Below are 11,260 nucleotides of genomic sequence, written 5' to 3'. Positions count from 1 at the left end.
ACCAGACTAGACCATCAGCAAAACTACCACGAGAAATACTCATCATTTATTAGCAACAGCATAACAATGTTATTAAAAACAATCCACATGTTTATTGTACTTTAAAAATGTTGAAATTAAACCAAATGCACACATTCATTTGAATATTTAGTTTTAAACATATCGTTGCATACTGACTTGGGCTGGGTGGCTGTTGGGCCGCGTTAAAAGTTCTGGAGTTCGTTGAACGCATCAAGCAGAGATCTGATTGGCTCTCAGTTCTGTCGCTCAGCCTGTTGTTAGGTAATTTGGACCAATTGGGTTCAGCTATGGGCCAAATAAGGGAAATGGGAGGGCTGGAGCGGGAGCAGGGGAATATAAAGTTGGGAGAAGCGCTCTCGTCTCAGCGGGAGAGACTGAGGAGTTTCTGAATTAATTGTACGTCTATAGTAACCAGAATAAAGAACCTTAAAAGAGGTTAAGTCTCCGTGCCTCAGTGTGGGAAAGGGACACTTTATTATTGTATGGCTCTTTCGAAATTACATTTAAAAATATGTGGCGTTTATGGCTCTCTTGGCCAAAAAGGTTCCCGACCCCTGCCTTAATGGGATGGTGGTGTTGCTGGAGCCTATATTCTGGTTACGGTTTGCTGAGGGCGGGGTTGCCCACTGAACAGGTGAACTGTCTGTCACAGAGCCACGCACGTGCACACGTAGGGATAATTTAGGACGTTTTCTAGCAAGCAGGTCCTGTCGAGCTAGTGCCCATGAAATAGCCCTCAGTTCCATCCTGGTGACCCCTGATTTGGAGACATAAATGAACCTTTGAGGCATGTTTTTTGGGCTGTGGGAGCGAAACAGAGAAAACCCACACAGAGCGCAAGGAGATCAGGCAAACTTCACCCAGCTGGGATTTGAACCACACTGTGAGGCAAAAGTGCTAACCACTACACCACTACACCAAACATGAACACAGTGGCAAGGCAAGGCAAGGCAAGTTTATTTGTATAGCACAATTCGTACACAAAGTAATTCAAGGTGCTTCACAAAACAGAAAAATGCATTAAAATCACAATACATCATAGAAATAATCAACATAAAATTTACTTTAAAAGAAAAGAAAAAAAAGATTTAAAAAGAAAGGAAGGAAAGAAAGGTGCAGATAGGACCTTTCAGTCATATACACGGCTAAACAGAAATGTTTTAAGTCTAGATTTGAACATGAACACAGAAGAGGCCTGTCTTACGACTTCAGGGAGGCTGTTCCAGATTTTAGCTGCAGAATATTGAAACGCTGATTCCCCTTGTTTAGTTCTGACTCTGGGAATCAACAGGAGGCCGGCCCCTGAGGTCCTCAGAGTACGAGATGGTTCATATGGCACTAACATGTCAGAGATGTACTTTGGTGCTCGGCCATGGAGAGACTTGTACACAAGCAGAGCTGCTTTGAAGTCTATTCTTTGAGGTACAGGGAGCCAGTGCAGAGACCTGAGCACAGGACTAATGTGATCATACTTCCTGGTTCTGGTCAGGACTCGAGCAGCAGCATTCTGGATGTACTGAAGCTGTGTTACAGCTCGTTTGGACAGGCCGGTGAGCAGGCCGTTACAGTAGTCTAACGTACTGGAGACAAATGCATGGATAAGTATCTCCAGGTCTCGCTTTGAGATTATGTTTTTGATTTTGGCAATGTTTTTCAGATGATAAAATGCTGCTGATGTTACTGACTTGATATGGCTGTTAAAGTTCAGGTCAGAGTCCATGATTACCCCTAGATTTCTGACTTGATTTGAGGGTTTAAGAGACAGAGAATGAAGGTAGCTACTGACTCTTTCTCTTTGTTTCTGTGGGCCAAAAATAATAACTTCGGTCTTGTTTGAGTTTAGCTGGAGAAAGTTGTTCTGCATCCACGCACTGATCTGTTGGAGGCAGTGGCTGAGTGAATCCACTGGCCCATATTCACCTGCTGTCAGTGACACATAGATCTGAGTATCATCTGCATAGTTGTGATAAGGAATGTTATTACTGCGTATTAACTGCCCTAGTGGCAGCATGTAGAGGTTGAACAGAAGGGGTCCCAGGATCGATCCCTGGGGCACACCACAAGTCAAGGCCATGTAGTCTGAGACACAACTCCCAATTTCAACAAAATATTTCCTGTCTTCCAGATAAGACTTGAGCCAACTTAGGGCAGATCCAGAGATGCCAACCCAGTCTTGGAGTCTGTGCAAAAGGATCCCATGATCAACAGTATCAAAGGCAGCGCTCAGGTCTAGCAGGATTAAGACAGAGACTTTGCCATCATCAGTGTTCAGGCGGATGTCGTTGGTTAACTTGATAAGAGCAGTTTCTGTGCTATGATGGGGTCTAAAACCTGACTGGAAAACATCAAATGAATTGTTTAATAAGAGAAAGTCAGTGAGCTGTTGGTAGACAACTTTTTCAAGGACTTTTCCTAAAAATGGCAGATTAGAGATAGGTCTGTAATTATTCAGTACAGTGGGATCAAGACAGTGAGCTTCATGTCTCAATATTCTCAATTGATGTCAATATTTCAGCTTCGGAGGACAAACAGTGGAAACTGAGTGATGCTCTGATGACGGAGCATGAATCAGAAATTGGATTTTAAACTTCTAAATGTCATCATTGGTTCAGTCTTTTCTCTGAAGAGGTTCAGTTCGGAGTCCGGCTCGCTAAGTGAAGCTTTTTCGGTTAAATCTTGTAATGTTCAACACCAGCTCTGGTTCTGGAAGGAGGAGGTGACACTTTTAGCCGTTTAGGATTCGTTTGATTCACAAACATTTCTTACATTTAAAAATTTCTTTTTAAACACATTTCTGTTTTAGAAGCAGCATTTTTTGCGTCCCTGTGGATTTGTTCTTGTTACAGGAGAAGATGCTTCTACAAAAGATCTAACGTCATGGTGCATTTGGAAAAGAACATTTTTCTTCTGAACCGACACTTTGGGTTGTCTGTCAGACGTTTTCTCGTGTGTTTCAGGTGGAACTCAGGGGGGGGGGGCGCTGCTGCTCAGCTATTAACACCTGAGCAGCTGCTGCTCTCAGCAGAGACGTGCGCCACTGACGGGCACGTAACTCACGCCGCAGGCGGCAATGAAACCTGAATGCAACATCCTCTGCAGAGAGCCCACCCACTCCTGAATGCAGCTGTTGACCAGGAACGTCTGGACTTGTGTCAAACTCTTCTGCTGAACAATAAAGATGAAAGAAGACAGAAAGATCTGAAGGATTTACTGTTCATAAATCCTGGGTAATACATGGTTTATTATATACTTTCTCCTATTTTAATAGCAGAAAGTCTTATTCGCTTTAGTTTGGAGGAAAAGGTGATTTAAAATGTTTGAATATTATTTCCTATTATTCTTTTTCTCACATCCAACATGCTTCACTTCCAGATAAATTCTGTGTCGTCAAAGCTTCACTAAAAAGGTGGTACAATCCCTGTTTAATCCATTGAACGTGGATCGTACCATATTTTTCAGAAGCATCCTCTCCTTTAACAAACAGAAATCCACTTGGAAGAAAAATGTTTTGGCAAAAACTTAGCAAAGTCCATCAATCATATGATATTTTTATGATTTCACATGTTTGTTTGGTAATATGGTGTTATGTAGAAAAAATTAAAGTTTGTTGGTTTAGTAATGAATTTGAATTTCCCCCCCCAGACATTTCAGAATTTGTGACCTTTTCGAAACTATAGAAAAAGTAAAGATAAAAATGTGTTTGGAAACAAAAAAGCAAAGATAGAACAGAGGTTTGCTTTTTCAGATGTTTCCTGGTTTGAAACACGAGTTAAAACTGGGATCATGTTTAATTCATGCAGCATCAGTCAGTCTTTAGCTGAAACATGGTGAAATACTAAATATTTCAACACGTTAGATGATGTTGATTCTGCTGTGCAGCAAAAGATGCTGTTGGTGACACATTTTCCCTAAATCTCTCCTAATGTTGCTCCTTTATTTTGACAAGATGTTTTTCTATTTGAGGACGGACAGTTTATCTGCAGCGTTCAGAGAGGGATTTACAGGAAGATCCATCCATCCATCCATCCATCCATCCATCCATCCATCCATCCATCCATCCATCTGTCCATCCATCCATCCATCCATCCATCCATCCATCCATCCATCCATCCATGCATCCATCCTTCTGTCCATCCATCCATCCATCTGTCCATCCATCCATGCATCCATCCATTCATCTATCTTCAGAACCCACTAAATCTAAGGCGTTGCTGGAGCCTATCCCAGCTACAGTTGGTTGAAGGCGGGGTTCATCAAGAACAGGTCCCCAGTGAACCAACATTCCCGCCTAGAGACAATATAGATCATTTTATTTTTATTGCACAAACAGAAAATAAGACATTTTTAATTGAAACTTTTTACTTTAGTAGTAAAAGGTTTTTGTTTTCAGTTTTTAACGTGAAAGGAGCACATGCAAACTCAGAAAGACTGTAGCTGGGATTCAAACCATCTCCCTTTGAACGGAGAGTGCTAACCACTCCGCCACTGTGTCATCCTGCAGGTCAAAAGGAAGAAGAAAAAAAAAGTTTCAAAGTGGGGCTTAAACGTGGTCAAAGGTGAGTCACATGGGTTTTCATCCGTGTTCAGTCGTTTTTGGAGACAGACGCCTAAAGGTTTTGCTTTGAGTCTTTCTGACGTCTTCAGGTTTTGCTTTTCTTAGGCTGAGAAACAACGTTATTGCTCTGATTAAAGCTTTAGTTTAGTTAGAATCAGCTGAAATTCCCTTTTGGGATCAGTCTGAGCTGTGAGGTGAGGCCACTGATGAAGGTACAGGAGTCTTCCAGCAGGGGGCGCAGTTTACCAGTTCAGCCGCTACATCTGCTTGTCCCGTTGAAATGAAGGCCTCCCAGCCACAGCAGCCTTTATCTTCATGAAAGCACTGGTCCGTGTTTTACCAGCATCTGCTTTTGAGCGCCGGCGTTTCTCCACACAGGTGAAGCTCCGACCTCTTCAGGTGAGATCGCACAAATCAGCTGCTCAGACCGGGTTTCATTACAGGTGGTTTCGGTAGAGCAGGAATCCAACAGGGTGGGGAGGACTGAAAGAAAATGTTTGGAATCAATTTCACGCTTCTGTGGAGAATAATTGCTGCAGGTTTTAAACATTATGATATGAAGATAAGCGCCTTTCAGCGCCTCACAGGGAGCGCGCTCAGTCTTCTGCTTTATCACCGTCACACGTCTGCTGTTAATTACTGACAGGCAGAGAGGCAGGCAGAGAGACAGGCAGACAGGCAGACAGGCTGTCAGGCAGGCAAACAGGCAGACAGGCACACATACAGGCTGTCAGGCAGACGGACAGGCAGGAATATAGGCAGACCGACAGGCAGACAGTCAGGCAGGCAGACAGGCAGACAGACAGGCTGTCAGGCAGACAGGCAGGAACAAAGGGAGACAGACAGACAGGCAGACAGGCTGTCAGGCAGAAGGACAGCCAGGAACACAGACAGGCAGGCAGGCAGACAGGCTGTCAGACAGACGGACAGGCAGGAACACAGGCAGACGGACAGGCAGACAGGCTGTCAGGCAGACGGACAGGCAGGAACACAGACAAGCAGGCAGACAGACAGGCTTTCAGGCAGGCAAACAGGCAGACAGGCAGACAGGCTGTCAGACAGACGGACAGGCAGGAACACAGACAGGCAGGCAGGCAGACAGACAGACAGACAGACAGGCTGTCAGACAGACGGACAGGCAGGAACACAGACAGGCAGGCAGGCAGACAGACAGACAGACAGGCTGTCAGACAGACGGACAGGCAGGAACACAGGCAGACAGGCAGGCAGTTTGTGTAATCAAACAAGCTACAATAAAAGAAGATCACATTTATTTCAGGTCAGTTTGAAATGTTTTAGGTCAAATCTTCAAACTCCTCAGTCCATCAGTGTATCTATTTGTGTGTATGATCTGTAAGATTATTTCAAATGTGTCACCCATAAAACCCTCCATGACTGACAGCGGGTGACACATCCATCCCTCCATCCCTTTATTCCTTTTTTAAATCCTCTCTTTAATTCTCAGGGTCATGGGGCAGTTGGCGCCGATCCTGTGAGAGGAAGTGATGCGTTCACTCAAACGAAAGGGTCAGACGTTCAGAAGAATCATATTTTATAAAGTTAGAAATACTCGTGCTGCATTTCCTTCACGTTTGACCTCTGACCTGCTGTCCATGAGGCCAAAAACGAAGCTTCCTCGACAGCAGTGTACTTTGCTTTTCAGGCTTTGATTTGCCTGAAAAAGTGGAAGAAAACGTCAAACTGAAAACAAAAATGACTCAGAGTAAACATGACAACAATAACCTCTCAGATGAAGCTCTGCTGAGTCAGCACAAACGGATCCTCCCACTCAAATACATCACTGTCAAAGTCGGCCTGGATTGAAAAAAGAGGAGTTCTAGTCAACACAGAGGCAGATTTTGGGACGGTGTTATATAAATGAAGACACAAACAGTCTGTGAACATGAGTGAAGACAGAAAAAGGACAGATCACAGAAGATGTACTGTTATTTCCTGCTTTGTTTTTTTCCATTCTGGGCTGTTTTTCTCTCCAATAGATTAATAGAACTCACAGGGTTAAATGAGGTCACTGCTTTCTAAATGTTTTTTTACTTTTTTTTAATTTTTATTCTACATTTTTTTGACAGATATTTAATTGCTGCTTACCAAAATGTGTTTGTAGTTTTATTTTTTAATTTTTATAATTTCTTTTTTTCATTTTAATATTTTAATTTGAAATTTTTTTGGCCCGTGTTTTGGTTCCTACATTTTTTCATCTACCTTTTTATTTATGGTTTTATGTTTTTTCCTTCCGTTTTTGTTATAAATATGTTGCCTAATATTTATTGCTGCTACCCAAAATGCTTTCAGTTTAAAAAAATTACATATATATTCAGTTTTTTCTTTTTATGTTTTTTGTTTTAAATATTTCGTCCATTGTTAATAACTGCTACCCAAAATGGTTTCTAATTTTTATCCATGTTTAGATATTAATTTTACATATTTTAATCTATTTATATTTTAGGTTTTTATTTGACATTTTTTTGCTCTTGCCGAAAATGAAACAAACCAAGAAGACAATTTTCTCAAAACAATTTGAAAAGAAATTTGTCTACGGTTCTAACAAACAAACATTTATCTGCACAGAGATTCATATTTGTTTTTTTTGTTTTTATTCCGTGCCTCCTGGCTCTTCTATGTTAGAATTGGTGTTCAGGTCTTGTTTCCATCCTGTTTCCATCCTCTTCGGTCTAAGTGGAATGTTCTGGCATGACGGCCCACCGCTGCCACCAAACCCAGGAGCCACGTCCGTTCGGACCCAGGCTGCTGCATTTACAGAGATTGCAGAAATGCAGAAGGGATCTTCAGGTATGTTGGACAGTCTGGTGTTAAACATGTCAGCTTCTCAGTACATTCAGATGAAGCGTTTTTAAAACAAGTATCAGTGAAATACCTTTAAAGCACTGCTGGATTTCTAACATGCCTGTTTTTTAAACCCTAATACCAGAAAATAAGAACTCAATTCAACATTTTTGTTTCTAAAATTCCCTTTGGTGAAAGGAAATCCACTATGGTGACAGACACAGTCCCCCGACACTCATCCTCTGAATTATTCATACCTGAGCCTTTACATTTATGTGCAAACCTGCATCTACACAGAATAAATAGAAGAGCCGCGGTCAGCGTTTGGAACGATGTTTTCCTACAGAAGAATGTTGGCTAAGTCCTCAGTGTCACAAAGCAGCTCACTTATCCTCCGTCACAGCTCCACCAGCAGGCGTCTCCGCCCTGTATCCATCCTTCATCTGGACACAGGCTGGGAAATCCTGTCTCCACCCAGGAAACGAAGCTGGAAGGAACTTCCTAGAAGGTCAGGTTCCATGTGTGGGACTGTGAGACTGCAGAGAAGCTCCAAACTGTTTTCAAACCTCTGCAACCAAAAGTTGGAATCAGATTACATGTTGCTGCAGTTGTTGCTCATAAACAGTGATCTATGTGGGTTTTATACCTCAGCCAGATGCACCTATGAGCTATGGGGGAGGGGGGGTCATGGGACAAGTGCTTGGCAGGCGACCAGCTGACACAGAACAGGAGGACGTGGCGAGCAGGTTAAAAAGACAAAAGCTACCTCAGAACCACCATGGATTATCTATAGGATGTGGACCTTTCATAATTGTATCTGGAACTTGGTTCAGCAGCAACAAGTACGATTCTGACCGTAATCTATAAATTAATGATTGTTAAAGCAATAATATTTACTGATGAGGCTCCCTCTGTGTCTCTTCAAGCAGACCCTCCAGCTTAACTGTAGGTCTCAGACCCCCCAATCACATCAAACCGGGACAGGAACCCTGCAGAGAGCGTCTGCCGCTGAACAGAGCTGCCTCTGTTCTTGATGTCAATTTTCCTTCATAAAAAATGTACTTTTATAGTTTACACAGGAACAGCAACAGCCCTGAAGGCGCCAAAGCATTATGGGATGTTTGCTTACAGTTTGTAAGTGTTTTGTTAGAAACTGTAATGCAGTTTCTGAATTTTGAACCTTTTGTTTTTCACAGATGATTCACTGAAGTGACTCTTTAGCAGGTAGATCCACCTGAAAAAGTCACAGTGAACACTTACACCAAAGGTAGAGCAGAGATGAGGGAGGGGGTTAAAGCTGAGCTTCATGCGGGAGTATTTACTCAAAGATTAACGAGGCAGAGAGCAAAGAGACCGAATCAGACGAGCAAACAAAGGCGGCAGATGAAGACTTAAACGGAGAATCCAGAACAGACTTCAGATGCTGAGGCTGGAGGAGCTGGAGGGAAACTCTGGAGTAATTATCCTACTGCTGGTATTCAGCTGGCATTTCAGCAGCACTGGCACGCCGGGATTTCAGCTGACTCGCTACTAATAAAGCTTCATTGAAACCCCGGTGTTGGAGGATGCGAGCAGGACTGTGGCAGCTCTGCTCTCCGCCTGAATCAGCACAGAGGAGGTTTGTGCTGACTGCGGCGAGCAGCAGGAGAATATCATTATCTCCCATCGAACCTGCAGTCTATGAATGGCAATGAGGCTCCCAGCAGGAGCTGCCTCTGCTCCGTTTGGTGGAATCCGCCGTTGTCCATCGCTGGCAGAGTCCGAGAGCGACAGCTTCACTGTAACATGGACTTCACACAGTTTGAAGAAAGATTTCTGCAAATGTTTGAGGAGGACAACCTTCGAACAGCAAACAGAGTCTCTGCTGAAGGCCAAAGACGCGACTTTCTGCAGCTTTTTCACTCATTTCATCAAACGAACTGGATGCTGGTGGAAATGTGGCTGTCCTCTGGGGGGGGGTTAATGAAGTGATGCAGAACAACCTCCAAACATTTTACAGAACAAAATGAGTAAATAAACACAAGCATGATGTTGAACGACGGGTTTTGGATGAAGATGAATAACTCATCGAGACCAAATCGCTTTTTACTTTATAATTCAGTCTAAACTTAAATTTATACAAGAAGTATTTTTTGTGCAAAACTACAATAAATAAACGCCGAAGGCAATCAGTTAAGATCAAAAGATTTTAGAAAAAAGTAGATATGGATGAATCTGTTGACTCCCTTACATCTATTCATGATGTCCCCCTTTGTCATTACTTTGAATGTTTTTATGGATTCACCATTTCTAATGTCGTCTGCAGTTCTTCCAGATCTGAACCAGAGATCAGTGACGGTTTTGTTCTCACCGCTGGTTTCATGAACAGGTTTGATCCTCTCAGATGGAAAAGTCTTTGGTGACTGTTTGTGTTTCACTTTCATCATTTTCATTTATTAAACAGTGTGTTTGTTAACGATAAATTTAAAGGTGATTATTCTCGTGGCTTTTTTGAAAAAGAAAATACAATTTCCTGATGCCCCCCCCCCCCCCCCCCCCCCCACACACACACACAGCTCAACACAGCAGATCATGTATGGAAGGATGATTAATTTATAAAATGTTTCCCTCTGTGGAGAACAGATGGAATTGATCTAATTTATGTTTCTTCCAATTCAGTTTTTTTGAATCAGTAATTAAACCAAGAATTTTCAGACACTCTTTCCATGACTTTATCACAAATCATTCCGTTTTTGTCTTTTAAGTCGGTTGTTCTTTTTCCAAAACTATACATTTAGCTTAATTTAATTTATTGTTTTTCAGCTGCATCCAAAAGCTCCTCCTAAGGAAGATTTTTATCATCCACAAATAAAAGTTTAAAAAAAAAAAAAAAACAGAAACATATTACAGATGTACAGAATAAATCCTATTGGCTCCAGAATGGAACCTTGAGGAAGACCAGACTTTTGGGGTGTTAGATTTTTACCTGGTTTGTTTCCACATTCTGCTCTCTGTTATGCAGATAACAGGTTTACTAGCATTTCAACATAGTTTCAAATGTTTATTATTGTATTATTGTTCTTTAAAGCTCAATTATAACATGGATGGTATGAAACCTGACGAGGTTCTCAAACATCAGCTACCCCTCCATCTCCAGGAAGTTTCTTCTGGCTCCTAAGATGGTTTGAGATCTTCTTCTCTTCCTGTGCTCAAAGGTTTTGAAGCAGGCGAAGACCCCAGCAGACTTGGAGTATTAATTTCTTTTAATCTCCACATCTTTAAATCTTGAATCCAGATAAAAAGCAGCGTTCTCCTAAAATCGGAATAACTCAGAGTTCCTCTACAGTAACGTTTGTGGTTTAATAATAATTAAATGAATGAATCAATGAAAGCAGACCTTCATGCTTTCACCTGAAAACCTTCTGCTTTCTGTTTGCTGAAGGTCAGAGCTGGAGAGGAGACGAGGCAAAGTGGGAAAGCAGATTAGTGAGCCGAGGCTGAGCCGGGTGGAGGTAACCATGGGGGGGGGCAGAATTTCAGTCAGCTTTATTTACTCACAGTTAGATTATTTACCGAATCCCCGTGAGAAACATCAGCAACGCTAAGCTAGCTCCTCGTTCTCTGCAAAGGAGATGATAAAGACTCACTGAGGTTCATTCGGATGCATCTCCTTTCAGAAAATAAAACATCTGTGTACGTCTTTGTTTCCCTCGTCTGAGCTGGAATCTGGCCCTCAGTTATGGGTGACAGGAAGAGAGGGCGGGGTTGCTCTGCTCCAATGGTCCCGCCCACATCTGAGAGGTGATCTTCTCAGGAACTCTAGGAAACTATGTCCTAGAAAACGACACAGGATTTTAGATATTGGCTAAAAACATGATAATAATCATGAAAAGACGTCTGGGA

Source organism: Oryzias latipes, chromosome 17 (assembly GCF_053564925.1).
Source record: "Oryzias latipes strain Hd-rR chromosome 17, Olatipes_Hd-rR_3.1".
NCBI classification, from domain to species: Eukaryota; Metazoa; Chordata; class Actinopteri; order Beloniformes; family Adrianichthyidae; genus Oryzias; species Oryzias latipes.
The sequence above is the reverse complement of the archived record's forward strand: the minus strand, read 5'-3'. Positions refer to the sequence as shown.